Source organism: Dermochelys coriacea, chromosome 6, assembly GCF_009764565.3.
Source record: "Dermochelys coriacea isolate rDerCor1 chromosome 6, rDerCor1.pri.v4, whole genome shotgun sequence".
NCBI lineage: Eukaryota > Metazoa > Chordata > Testudines > Dermochelyidae > Dermochelys > Dermochelys coriacea.
In genome coordinates this window covers 15,480,252-15,494,319 of record NC_050073.1, presented here as the reverse complement: position 1 = coordinate 15,494,319, position 14,068 = coordinate 15,480,252, and the positions used below count along the sequence as shown (strand labels likewise).

Here is a 14,068-nt window from a genome sequence, read left to right as displayed (position 1 = left end):
GACATCAAGCTGTTGATCACTATCTGTTCAGCCCAACAATCCAGCCAGCTTTCTGTCCACCATTCATCCAATCCATACTACTTTAACTTGCTGGCAAGAATACTGTGGGAGACCGTATCAAAAGCTTTGCTAAAGTGAAGATATATCACATCCACCGCTTTCTCCATATCCACAGAGCCAGTTATCTCATCATAGAAGGCAATCAGGTTGGTCAGGCATGAATTGCCCGTGGTGAATCCATGTTGACTGTTCCTGATCACCTTCCTCTCCTCCAAGTGCTTCAAAATGGATTGCTTGAGAACCTGCGCCATGATTTCGCCAGAGACTGAAGTGAGGCTGACGTGTGTGTTGTTCCCAGTTCTCTTTCTTCCCTTTTTAAAATATGGGCATATTTGTCTTTTTCCAGTCATCCGGGATCTCCCCCGATCACCACGAATTTTCAAAGATAAGGGCCAGTGGCTCTGCAATCACATCAGCCAACTCCCTCAGCACCCTTGGATGCATTAGATCTGGACCCATTGAGTTATGCACGTGTCATCAATCCTATCAGAATTCAGCATCATCAGTCCTACCAGACTAGGCATTGAAAACATCTCTTGGTTATTGTCACTGCCCTTTCCACAAGCAAAATGGTGTTAACCACCGTGTCACTGCCAAATCCAATGTTGCCAATTCTTGCAGTTTTATCATGAGTCTAGGGGGGGAGTGGTGTTTAAGCCCCATCTCTAGGAATTAGTCTCAAGTAATCACCTATCTGCTTTCACCTTGAAAAGGTTGAGGAGAAAAGCTTGAAAATGTGATTATTAAAGGCTCAAAACCCAAAAGGCAAGTAGAGCCAACCCCAAATTTATTTATTTTTAAAGATCTCATGATGTTAGCCATTCTCATGATTTTTGGTCTCTTGGGTAAATTATGTTCTACCCATTAACTTCCATCTGTCCGTCTCTCTCATCATCAGAGAAACAAGCTCCCCACAGACCAACTCAAAGCTGTCCACAGATTCTGCCAGAACAGATGCAAAATCTGCAGCCATATCTCCACTGTTATGATGATCAATACCCTGCACAGTACACCTTTCAAAATCCATGGGTCCTGCAAATGCCTATTACAATTGTGGTATACCTCATCCAGTGCATCAAAAACTCGAAAAACAAGTGTGGGTGAAACCAGACAATCACTACGCTCACGAACAAACTCTCTCAGAACAAAGATAAAACACAAAACCACCATATCACCTATAGATTCATAGATATCTAGGTCAGAAGGGACCATTATGATCATCCAGTCCGACCTCCTGCACAACGCAGGCCACAGAATCTCACCCACCCACTCCTGTGATAAACCTCTCATCTATGTCTGAGCTATTGAAGTCCTCAAATCATGGTTTAAAGACTTCAAGGAGCAGAAAATCCTCCAGCAAGTGACCCGTGCTCCATGCTACAGAGGAAGGCGAAAAACCTCCAGGGCCTCTTCCAATCTGCCCTGGAGGAAAATTCCTTCCCGACCCCAAATATGGTGATCAGCTGACCCTGAGCATATGGGCAAGATTCACCAGCCAGATACCCAGGAAAGACTTCTCTGTAGTAATTCAGATCCCACCCCATCTAACATCCCATCACAGGCTTATGGGTGAATACTTTTCATGAAACAACTATGCCATACCTGAGTGCTCAGTACTCGTCCTCAAAGAAAACCTGCACGAAACATTCAAAAGGGAACTTAATTCATAACTCTGCTAGATACTAAAAACATGGACTTAGCAGAGACACTGATTTTATGTCTCATGACAACACTTTGTAACACACCACACTGCCTCCTCCCCCTCAATTGCGGTCTCCCTCTCCCACAACATGTTAAACCCTTATGCTTAACAATCTGTCCCAACTGGTATTTAGCTCAAACGCTCTGGTTTCCTTCCCCACACCTGAAAAAGAGCTTTGTGAAGCTCAAGAGCTTGTCCCTTCCACCAACAGAAGTTGGTCTAATAAAAGATATGATCTCACCTACCTTGTCTCTCTCATATCCTGGGACCAATTTGGCTACAACAACACTGCAAATCTCTCTCTTTCTCTCTCTCTGGTGCGCGCACACACACGTATGCAAAGCCACCTAACAGATCTGGATACCCAGTTGCCAATCATTTCTAATGGGATTTTGGCATCTTAATCTTTCAGATGGCTTTGAAGACTCCACTCTCATCTCAACTGCAGGGTCTTTATCATCCCTTTGTATTGATCCAGGGAGGGGAGCCAGAGGGTAACTTGTTGCCAGGTGGAGTATAGTAAGATAGGCTGCATACTTTGCTAAGAAGAGGTATCTGGGGGTTGGATGCCGAGCAAAGTTGTACATTCCATACAGTCCCTAGAAGATCTCAGTGGTGGGACTTTCTCTGTAGGCGCCTCCATTTGGAATAAATCTCAATCTCTCTCTCTCCTTTTAACCTCAAATAACATTTCATACTTGCTGTATTTGGGAAGACCCTGTCTTGGGTATTCACAGCTTCTCTTTTTAAACTGTTAGATAATGTGGCTGTGCACTGTTGAACAGTTGAATTCCACCCCAGAGGTGGCTGCATTTCAGTGGTGTGTGTGGGTGTGTGTGTATATATAGTGCTTTTGAATACTTCTGGAGTAAAGGTACTACAAAAATGAGATGGTGTTATAGTTATCATATAAGGGACCTCAAACTGGCTAATGTGGGTCCCAATAGAAAACAGCTGTACTTACTGGGCCATGGCCTGGTGTCATTGCTTGTGACGGAGCTGCCTCTAGCAGCCATTCTCCCTCCTGGAAGGCAGTTCCTGTCATTGGACACAGCATGACATGCACATCATTCAGGGAAAACTAGGGGTTTTTTGCCTCCTAGTGCTAACTGCTCTTCCTTATTCGCTTTTGCATAGAGATTTGCCATGCATCCCGATTCTTGAGCATGGCTTTCATCCCAGTCACCACTTTCAGGTACATTTCATAAACAATAGCCAGTGTTAGATCATCAGATCCAGTTCTGGTGTAAGGCAGGTGCAACTGTACTGGCCTCCGTGGAGTTGAATCTGTTCACAGCAGGACTGAATGGGGCCTGAAATCATTAACCAGTTGAGAGCTGTTCCAGTGCAGCAGAGCATGAATAACACGGCAGCGTAAGGTCTTGTTTGTAGTGGGAGGACACAATCAATACGTTCCATGGGATCCTGCGGGGATTTAGGAAAGAGGACACCCAATATGTAATTTATGAGGGCAGTCAAAGATCAAGAAATCTGCTGTGATTGTGTCTTGGAGCCCTGAAATCCTTGCCCTTTATGGAGATCATGACTGCTCCCATCTCCGTTCTAAAACTTTTTCTTGGCGAGAGCTGTCCTGCACTCCTTTCCCCCAAAATACGGCACCAGCTGTCCCTGTGCGCTGCAGCTCCATAAATCTTTTGAAATAAGAGCTGAGATGCAGTAGCTTCCTGCAAAACCTACCACAGACATTTCAGCTGCCGAGGTAATTGCCCCTGGTAAGGGACAACAGATAATTTGAGAGAGGATTTAGCCCTCTCTGGCATGTGTAGTGGAAACCTTTTTGGCCTGGGCACCTTGGCCCCAGCAGCGCAGGGCAATACTATTGTTTGCTTGACAAAAGGGCTGAGAGAAAGCAGCTGCACCTGGACTCCTCAGCCGAGTGTTCGTATTGTCCCTTCCCAGGATGACTCACTGTTCATTTCTTTCACCTCCGATCATGTTACTTGAGGCTGCTGCCATACAGATCCTTCATTCCAAACTGTTTCTAAGCCCCGATCATTCAATTTTGGTAACTTTATAGGCACGGCTAAAGTGTTGCCTAAGTGAAGTACCTGTGCATAGAGGTAATGGGGCAGACGGATTTTGTTCCTCCTCCTCCTCCTCGTTCTGGAGGTCTGACTCTGCAAAAGCTAACAAGAATCTGCCAGAGAGGCACAGCTGAGTACTGAAGGAATGTGGGTAATCGGAGGCTTGGAACACACATGGTGGCCCTGCCCACATATTAAAGGGTAATGGAAAAGACATCGGAGGGCAGAATACAGGAAATAGGTCAAGAATTACCACTGGCTCCTTTGTGGCTTTTACTGGGCTTTCTGTTTTAATTGCTGTCCGGTGGCCAGATCCTATATCTGACTCAACCATTTAGTGGGCCCACCCACCTGGTGGTTAGATTCACTGAGTATGGAGCCTGCAAGTAACAGCAAATCTTCTAGCCAGGTCTCTTGTGAACTGTGGACAACAGCTCTTCCTGTGAGATAGACGGAACTCTGCTGAGCCTACCTGGCCTGACGGCTCGCCGTCTGGAAGTGTTATGGCCTAAAGAATAAACTGGCACTATGGTAACAAAAATAACAATAATCTTCCATTTATTGGTAGGGTGAAGGTGGCAACACCCGCATGGGATTAGCTCGGCAAAAAAAAACCCCCAAAGGTGGCAGGGATTTTCAAAAACTATCAACTCCCATGGGATCAGGGCTAGCCCAATGCTGAGCATGTTTGAGAATCCAAACCAGGAGCTTCTGGTCACAGAACCATTGAACTCTGCAAGAAACTGGCAGACAACCAGGCAAAAGGTGACTTTCAAGATGTTTGGACTGTGGGTTCAGGTCAGGTTATTAAGCACCCAAAATATGGATACTGATGCAAAGCTTAGTCAGCCTCATGGATGCAGGTTTCTTCTGCTTCCAACTTCCAGGTTTCTGGCAACTAAGCAGGGCTGCTGATGTTTTTATACCCAGGCATCACCAGATAGGAAGAAAAGAAGACCTGCTGTAAAATGACTCCTGCTTTGTAGGAGTAGAGACTAAGGGTCAGAGTCTGGACTCTGCCCCATACACTGCTTTGGCAGGGTATAGAGGTTGAATAGGGACCACTATAGCCTGCAGGAGGATTCCCCTTCTACAGATTCTGTGCAGGGTTGATGTACATAGCTCTGTGCTCCACACCCTACTTGCAGCCCGTGGTGTAGGGAGCATGCTGGGGCAGAAAGGGTTTGGAGTTGGTGTGTTGGTCACACTGAGCACAGTGGAGATTCTAGGCTGTGGCACAGCCTGTAGAGAAGCTGCTGGAAATTAGAAGCTCAAAGCTATCTTTGCCCCCTTCCTATCCTCCTGTGTCTCTCAGAAGGTGCAGCGGCGAATGTAGCTTCATCCTGCTGACACAGAAATCTGTTGGCAAACTTCCCATTGACTTCAGTGGTAACAGGCTTGGGCCTGAGAGAGCAGGGCAGAGCAGACTCTGTGGAGAGGAGGTGGGAATTATGATGGAGCAAAAACTTCATCTCAGCCAAGGTTGAAGAATTGCAAAGGAGTCAGGGTTAGAGAAGAGAAGGTACCTGGGAGCTCCTTATTGGACACATGTGGTACTCTTCAAGGGTCACTGCAGCTGGGTGCTATGCAGAGTGAGGTTACAGACCATTCCCACTACAGGAGGAACAACTGCAATTAATCTTGCTTCCCTTCAAGCCATAGGGACCCTCCTAATAAAATCATCTGTCCAGAAGACAATCAATGGTACTAAACCTATGTCTTCTAGAACTCAGTCCCTATTGGGTGACGTGGATGTGTGAGCTTATACCACTGGCCACCAAACACTATCTTATTCACTAGCATTACTATATACATTTCCCTAGTTACACGCTGTACCCTGAACTCACCATGGGGGGGAGGGGCTATCCTTTTTAGATCCCGGATCTAAACAATGTGTTTCTTCTTCTATAATTAATTTGCTACATTCTGAAACCTCCATCCTAGTGGTGACTTCCTGGGTGCGAGGGCCCACAAAGGCTGATGGTTCATGAGCAGTTAAAGACCCAAGCAAATCTGACAAAACAACCAGATGAAAGAAATACCACTCCCCCACCCCCATCCTCACACACACACACACCACAGTTAGAAAAATAAAAACCATTGGGGGGCAGGGGAGGCAAAAGGCTCTGGTTTCAGAGTAGCAGAAGTGTTAGTATGTATTCGCAAAAAGAAAAGGAGAACTTGTGGCACCTTAGAGACTAACAAATTTATTTGAGCATAAGCTTTCGTGAACTATAGCTCACTTCATCGGATGCATTCCATCATGGAATACATCCGATGAAGTGAGCTGTAGCTCACGAAAGCTTATGCTCAAATAAGCTTGTTAGTCTCTAAGGTGCCACAAGTACTCCTTTTCTTTTTGAAAAGGCTCTGGGAGACTCTTTGGCTTTAAACAAAATCTAAGTAACCAATTAATAATTTGACAGTGAGAAAACACAAAAGCCCTGATTCTGGGAAATGGAGCCCTGAGTAAAAAAGGCTTTGCTCTTTGGGAAAACCTCATGGAGAGCTGAAAGGCAGAATCTTTAAACCCAGCCAGTCTGTAGTCAGGCCAGATTCAGGGTAGGGAATAACAGAGGCAGCCTCCTGTCTATTCTTTTCTATCTAGGTTTTTATGTCATGCTCACCACCATATGATCTGAGTGCCTTCTAGTAGTGCATTAAGCCGTGTGACCTGTCATGTGTTTTTTTTTGTTCTCTCATCGTCTCTCCAGAGGCAGAAGTATGTGCCTGATGTCTTGTTTTGGTAGAGTTTGCCTTTTTTAAAATATATATACCGATTGCTGTGTGTTTATATTTGAGAAGGCAAGATTAACAAAAGATGCCTTGCATTGGAGCTGAAGGTGGGGAGGTTTGTGATTGTCCTTCGTTCTTAGTGGAGTTCATTCCACAATCTCTGACTGCCCCCCAGTGAAAATTCTGTCTCCCACATAGATGAGTTTTATGCTCATTGTGCAGACTTCCATTGCTCCAGAGTAGCGTAGTTGTCCAACACAGTCTTTGTCCCAGAGCTTTAAACAATCTTTAGATATCCTGGGCCCAGGCCATGGAGCACTTTGGAGATAAGGACTGAGACCTTGAACTTGATTTGATATTATATGGGAAGCCAGCGTAGAGAGCAGAAGACAAGTGAGATATATTCCCAACAGCCTGTGTTGCTGAGGTGACACGCTGTGGCATTCTGTATTAGTTGGAGTTTCCTAAGTGCTGAAGCCTTCATGCCAAGGTATGTTGCTTTGCTGTAATTCACCCAAGAGGTGATGAAGATGTGAATAATTGAGGCTAAGTCTTTGTCCAGCTGGGTGGGATGAAGTTTCCTAGCCAAGTGGAGGTGGTAGAAAGAGTTATTGGCAGAGGCTGCAAAGTGAGAGCTCAACATCAGCAAGGAATCCAAGAGTACTCCTAGACTATGGACTACTTTTTCCCTCTACTTTCACGCCTTGTAAGAATAATGCTTGGCATTCATAGAATGCTCCTTTCCTTGTTAAATCTCAAAAGTGTTTCAGAAAGGAGGATAAGTAATGTTAGCTCCACTTCACTGCTGGGGAAACGGATGCCCAGAGAGCTGAAATGACTCACCGAAGCCACACAGCAAGGCAGTGGCGGATCTAGGGATGGAATACTAGTCTCCTGACTGAGGTTGGTGGAAAATTTTCCATTGAAACTGTTTTTGACACAAAATTGGTTTTCAAACAAATGAATTTATTTTTACAAAAAAGTGTCTGCTTTCCAAGAAAAACTGCAATTTTTGTCATAAAAAAACAGAATGCCTGAAAACTGAAATATTTTGATTGGGGAATGCTGCTGTGGTGCCTCATGGGAGCTGTAGTTTGGTTACTCCCTGTCTCCATTCTCCTCTCTCGGCCAAGCTCCCTGGCCAGATTACATGTCCCATGAGAACCAGCCAAGAGAGACGGGGATGCATCATGGGATAGGTACTCCAACCTGAGGGCCCGATCTATAGATGGAGAATGAGATCATGAAGCAACTGAATTACAACTCCCATGAAGCAACGTAGCAGCATAACCAAATAGAAACATCTAAGTCTTTGGCAGAAATATTTTTCTATTTGAATTTTCACTGAAAAAAATCAATTTTCTGTGGAAAGTATAGAAGAAAACTTTTCTCAAGGAGGAGAAAAACCCGCTTTTTCAATCCTCTCTACAACCCTCATTGTGTTGGTGTGGACACACTAACTACATATCCTTCCTATGGCTTTAGTCTACATTCATTTTTCCCTTGCAATAAGCTTGAGACCTCCACTTAAGAGCTCCTATGTGGCTTACAGCAGGTGTAGACCTGCATAAGTTCTCTTCTGGTTTTGTTCTCTGTACAGCCAACAAGAAGTTTTATATTGCTTTGGTGACTGTGTAGGACAGCTCAAGATTTGACCACAGAAAAGGAATGGAGGAGCAAAAGGTTCACAGGGTTTTGGTTCAGACATGCACCCAAAATGCATGTGCTTATTATTGAAACTTTATCTGAACTGTCCAAACCGCATGAGCCTGAAGAACAGGGCCTGAAATACCAAGAGAACAAACTTTCACACAATCTTTTGGCACATTGACTTCTGCACAGAACCACCAGGAGGTGTGGCACTTAAATGAAAATGCAACTAAGTTAGGGGAATGGGAGGACGTTGTCAGCACATTTGTGAGCTTTCAAAATGGGTTCTACCTGGCCAGAAGTTGTGGTTCTTATTTCACCAGATTGATTTTCCCATCCATACTTCAATCAGTCAAATGTGGTGGTCTGCTTCAGGGAAAATGGGCTGCCTTCACTCCCCAGAAGCTACTTATAGCAACATTCATGGTGTTGGAGAGCTGTCAGCCTAACAGAACTGTGGGGCAAGGGGGAAGCTGGGACTTTAGGTAAGAATAGTACATGAAATCTTAAATTTGACAGGCCTGTCAGGGTGGAAATTACAGCTTGAGGGAGGAAAAGTGGATGTGTTTTGAATTTGCTGTAGTAAATATAAAGTCCAGGGGTTTTGGCGGTGAGGTGGCCATTCCGCCAGGAATGTACAAGACTTTCTTTAGGCCATGCCTGCCACAGCTGTTTTCCATTATAAAAGAGCGAGAGAAAGACTTGGTGACAAGGAATCTTTGTGTAGTACAGTAGAACCAATGTAAAAGAGGCCAGAGCCCACAGGAAGGCAGTCGGGGTGGAATGGGCTGGAGAATATCAACAAGCATTTAAATGGTACAGGTGATGGGTAAATGAGTTTGATGCAGGCAGGGCCCTATTATCCCTGCTCTTTCCCAGTGAAACAACGAATGGCTGACTTCTTCATGTAATGACTCTAATGCATTTTCCAGCTGTGCCAGATGCTGGGCTCCTTTTTCTTCACTGTCTGGTGGTTTTGTGATGTTTAAGAATATGTTGCTCATTTAAAAAATATTAGTCTCTGCTCCAGACTGGCTTGTGCTTTTACCATGGGAAAGCAACCTCAGAGACCCATGCTTTTATACTGAGTTCCTGGGGGGGAGGAGGGGGTAATTAATCCACATTTAGCAGATAATTATGGTCAGCGTTGCATCAGATAATGCACCTGGTTCCTCTTTCCATCAAGAGACTGGTGAAAACCACCTCACTACCCCTCCATTGCAGTGAAATGTACTACCACTAGGGGGAGCTAGAACTACAACAATTTAGGTTCTAATCTGGGTCTAAATAAGAGACAAGCAGGCACACAATCAGTTAGCTACACAAGAAATCTTGCTGAGAGAAGAAGCTTTTTGGCTGCCATGCCCGACCCCAGAGGTAACCAAGTAAGTGGTGGGGCAACTCTCACTGAAGTCAAGGCTGTTTGGACCCACTTATGCCAGAACTGAATTTGTCCCACAGTCTATAAGGTGCATTGGGATGCCACAGGATGAAAGACTGCGTGCATTATGATGATTGTGTAATGAATGAATAAGAAATCTCAGTGCAGATGGCATTAGACCAGGACTAGAACGTTTCCATAAGAGGACCACGGTGTGGTAATGGGGAGCAAGCAAAGGGATGACTAATTGAGTGTGATGCCAGGGCTCCAAAGAAAGCCAGCCAAGCAACAACCACTCTTGCAATGGGTCTGGCACTGGGGTCCTAAGGTGACATTTTGATGCCAATAGACTCTGCCAGCCAGGGCTGTTGTGGAGCCAAGGTAAACATTTAACCAATGGTTAATGGCACAACTGCTGCTGTAGCTTCATGAGTTTCTGGGAAAGTTGGGTATTAGGAACTTTGGCTTTTTTATTTGTATAATAACAATCAAATTAGCTGTTCAGGATTTCCCCCCGGCCTCACCACCACCACTCTTTTTCTGGGGTCTCAGAGCACTAGTATCAATTCTATAGATAAGACCTAACAGTAAACCGAAAGAAATGAGGATTTCCGACGTGGAGCCTGTATCCAGATGGCTACAGTGCAGGTTAGATTCTGTATCATTAAGTGTACCTTATGCTGATCAGGAGTAGACAGAAGGATGGCTTCCTTACCGTGTGCATGGTGACATAGGCGCCGAGTTTCTAATCTGCTGGGGGTGCTCCTCCCCACCTCCATCCCCACTCCACCCCTTCCCCCAAGGCCCCACCCTGCTTCTTCCCTCCGCTGCCCCCCCATTCCCTGCCTCGTCCCGCCCCTGCTTCACCTCTTCCCCACCCAGTTCCACCCCCCATAACACACTGAGCCCTCACTCTACCCCTCCCCCTAGCACCTCCAGATGCCATGAAACAGCTGATCCATGGCAGGCGGTAGGTGCTGGGAGGGAGGGGGAGGTGCTGATTAGTGGGGCCCGCCAGCAGGCAGGAGGTATTGGGAAAAGTTCTGGTAGGAGAGCTTCCGGTGGGTGCTCAGCACCCACTATTTTTTCCCCATGGGTGGTCCAGACCCGGAGCACCCACAGAATTGGCGCCTGTACATTGTGAAGGGAAGCGTGGTGCTGGGGACATTTCTGGACTCCAAGAAGGTGGCTTGCAAGCATCTCTGCTGCTGTTCTGAGTGCTTCTCTGTTGCCTTTCTGGCCATAGCGTCTCTCTCTCCCACCGCCCCTTGTTGCCCACAGTAGCATCTTTTAATGTTTAAGAACTGTAGTAGGTCTGGCCTCCGGCTCGCCAGTGGGCTTGAATTTCATGCAATGTGGCTATGCTGCTTTCTTTCTATAGCTCCCCGGGGGGGAATTCCATATTCCAATGACAACACCCACTTCACAGCCAAGAGAAAGATGGAAGGAGAGCCAGAGACCTGTAGTGGGGTGGGGAATGTATGGGAACAGTGTTCCCGCTGTTTTGATCTCATATATACACACACTGTACGTGTGAGGTCACATGGCATGGAGGACACCATTTTGTACAGAAATGTGTCAGTAGCTCACACCGGCAGGGGCAGAGTACCTGCACTTGAAAAATCAGGACTGCAGCCCTCTGGTTCTCTCCTCTTAGTTTTAAGTGACACATCCCTTTGACCAAGCAGAAGTACTTGTAGAAGACTAGAGTCTACAGTTCTTTGCCAGAGTTAAAGGTCAGAGCTCTGGGATTTAGGTATTACTCACCTTCTACCAATGGCACATTAAACAAAGACTACTGACCCCATAGTTTAGTTCAGGAAGAATGAGCTCCAGTGCTGCAGACTAAACGAACACGTGTCTGTGTCTCTGTAGGTTTAGGATGGTAAGCCACAATGTTTTGGCCTTTCTAAAGGCAGCATGCTTAATAATCTGTAATTTCCTAGTCCTTAATAACCCTCCCTACTGAATAGCCACCCTCTGAAAAGAACTTTTTCCCTAGCCTGCCTTTCTGGAGTTTACCCTTTATATTTGGCAAAGGTACACAGCTGTAGACTTCCAGTAACTCTTTTGAATCTAGCTACTGCCTGCTGTATCTCCTTCTCTCCCAGCTGCTAAGAATTTTTAATTCCCGTTATGTTTTTCCTTTTTAATTCTTGGGTTCAGGGGACCTTCTCATAATATGAGTTTACATTTTATAGAGCCACTTTCATCCTAAAGTGCTTTATAAATGATGTACAACGAAATAATATTGCCTAGTATTGAAATGTAGTCATTGCTGGGGTGAGCTGGCAGCTATTGGACAGCTCATGGAAAAAGTCCCTTACCATTCAGGACAGAGAGTGAGGAAAAACACTGTATCCAATCTAAGTTTGAGGCTGACGCTGCCTGCAGCACCAAACGGTTGATGGAAGAACTAGCTTTGCCCCACCTCTCTCCTTATCCCATGATGGTATCAAGATTCTAGGCATGTGTAGTCGCAATGACTTCCCTCTGCAAGAGTATCCTGTGGGTTAGAACCTTCCTTGGAATTTCTTAGGAGTGGCCCTTTAAGAACGTCTCAGTGTCCCCTATGAAGAAGAGACTGAGTAGAAGTGGTGGGGGCCAACAGCAACAGGTGAGAGGGGGCTAGTTGAGTCCCCTGCTGAGCCACAATTTTCCCAGCAGCTTTCTTCTGAGAAGACCCAGCGGCACGAAGGGATGATGCCTTTTCAACCCTGATGAGGCCAGTAGTTTTGGATTCTCTGTGTTGTTTTTTAAGGTTGAGGGAGGAGTAATTAAGTTATGGGTTTAGGTAAAGAATAGGCTCTGGCGACCCCTTTGGAGCTTCAGATCACTGGGATGTTAGAATGTCATAGCTAACTGGACTCTTTTTTTTGTCTTGCAGGTACAAGGACTCACCCCATCCTAGTGGACAGAAGAAGAGAATGAAGGAGAACCTTTCTTGACCCACTGGCCTCCCAGCCCCTCATGGAGCTCAGGACTGATGTGGTAAAAATGCTGACGATGTAGAGACATGTCTATGCTATAGCCTCTACTGGAACTGATACCCCAGCAATTGTTTTGAATTTTGATGAAATTCTGTTGTTTATGTGGGCCTTTCACATTGCAACAGGGGAAAACTATTGAAAGAAATAGGAGAACATGATTGTAAACCTACATTTTAATGGATTACATTTAAAGTTGATAATGTCCCCTTTTAAAAATATATTAATTCTTTAAATTACTAAAGTGAGGAAGTTTAACATTCTATTAATGATTCATTCTCTGTTTATGCTGCTTGCTCTTCATCTTGGGCAATAGAGATAATCTGTTTCATTTATGCTTATTAAAGATGGTTTAATTTCTTGCCAACTACTGACTGGTGCAATGATGCAACATTTGGGTTGCAAATGCTGCAGGGGAGTGTTAATTTGTGTTAACAACAAAATTCTTTCCACTGGTATTTAAAATAATCCTGGATACTTCAAGTTGTCGAAGTGTTGTAAATACTTTGTTTTTACAAAACCTAAACTTATTTTTGTTTTAGACCGGCCATAATTGCTCTTCATGTCAGATCTGATCACCAATTTACAAGCCAAGGGCAAGTTTTTCAAGCTGCCCAGGTTCGCAGCTCCATATTGTGATTGCCGCTATTGGTTCCTGTTGATTTAAATTGAAATCTTTTGCTACAGGTCCTTTATCTCTTAAGTAGCTCTACATTTTTCTTCCCTTCAGGTTTGTATGAAGCAGAGAATGGGATCATTTACAAAGAGTCACCCTATCTTGCTAGCCAGTGGAAGAAGGAACAGGATTCTTTAAAACCTTGCACCTTGTGCAATATTTTTATTATTTAATTAATATTAATATTTAATATTAAAATTAATATTTTAATATTTGTGAAAAGTAAGATAAAAGGAGACTACTGGTGTAAGTGGAGAATTCTGATGTTAATAGTGTTTTACACTCCAGCATGCACATGGATAAATTCTCTTACAAAATGCAAGATGGTGGAGAAGGTGACAATTTAATCATGTGGCTACTAGAGTGATAAATGTCATCCATTGGCTGAGTGGAAAAGAGTGGGAGGAGCCAAAGTACTATAGTATCTGCCATTGAACTCTTGTATTTGTGTTGCAGGGGAAGGGATTTATCATTGCTGATCAAATTTGTAGTTATAAACTTTTGAAGTATTTTCTGAATAGTGTTTTGTTTTGTGTTTTGTTTTGTTTACAGTGGTTGCCTTCTCTGTCCTCTATATAATTTAACTGTGCAGGACTATTATTCAAAGTGCCCCAAATACCTCTCCCTTTACTCTATTAGGGGTACCATCATACCATCTCTTTGCATACAATGCCAATATACTGTTGCTGACTGCAATCCATTCTAGATTCCATTGTATTGCTTATGTAGTGTTACAGTCAGAGGAAGAGCATTCAGTTAATACCTATATTTCTTTCCTTCACTCACCTGAACATTCTAGAATAATGGCTTATAACAATCCTTGTGACCTCT

At 44.5% G+C, this 14,068-nt stretch overlaps 1 long non-coding RNA gene across 2 annotated transcripts in view; it reads left to right on the top strand.

Annotated features, from left to right (window-relative positions):
- Window positions 1-13,797, top strand: part of LOC119857841 — a 39,637-nt gene extending 25,840 nt beyond the window's left edge. For both annotated transcript variants that reach the window (XR_005293717.2, XR_006282201.1), the window contains one exon: window positions 12,462-13,797. This is a non-coding gene — a long non-coding RNA (uncharacterized LOC119857841). The remainder of the gene's footprint in view (window positions 1-12,461) is intronic.
- The last annotated feature ends 271 nt before the right edge of the window (window positions 13,798-14,068 follow it).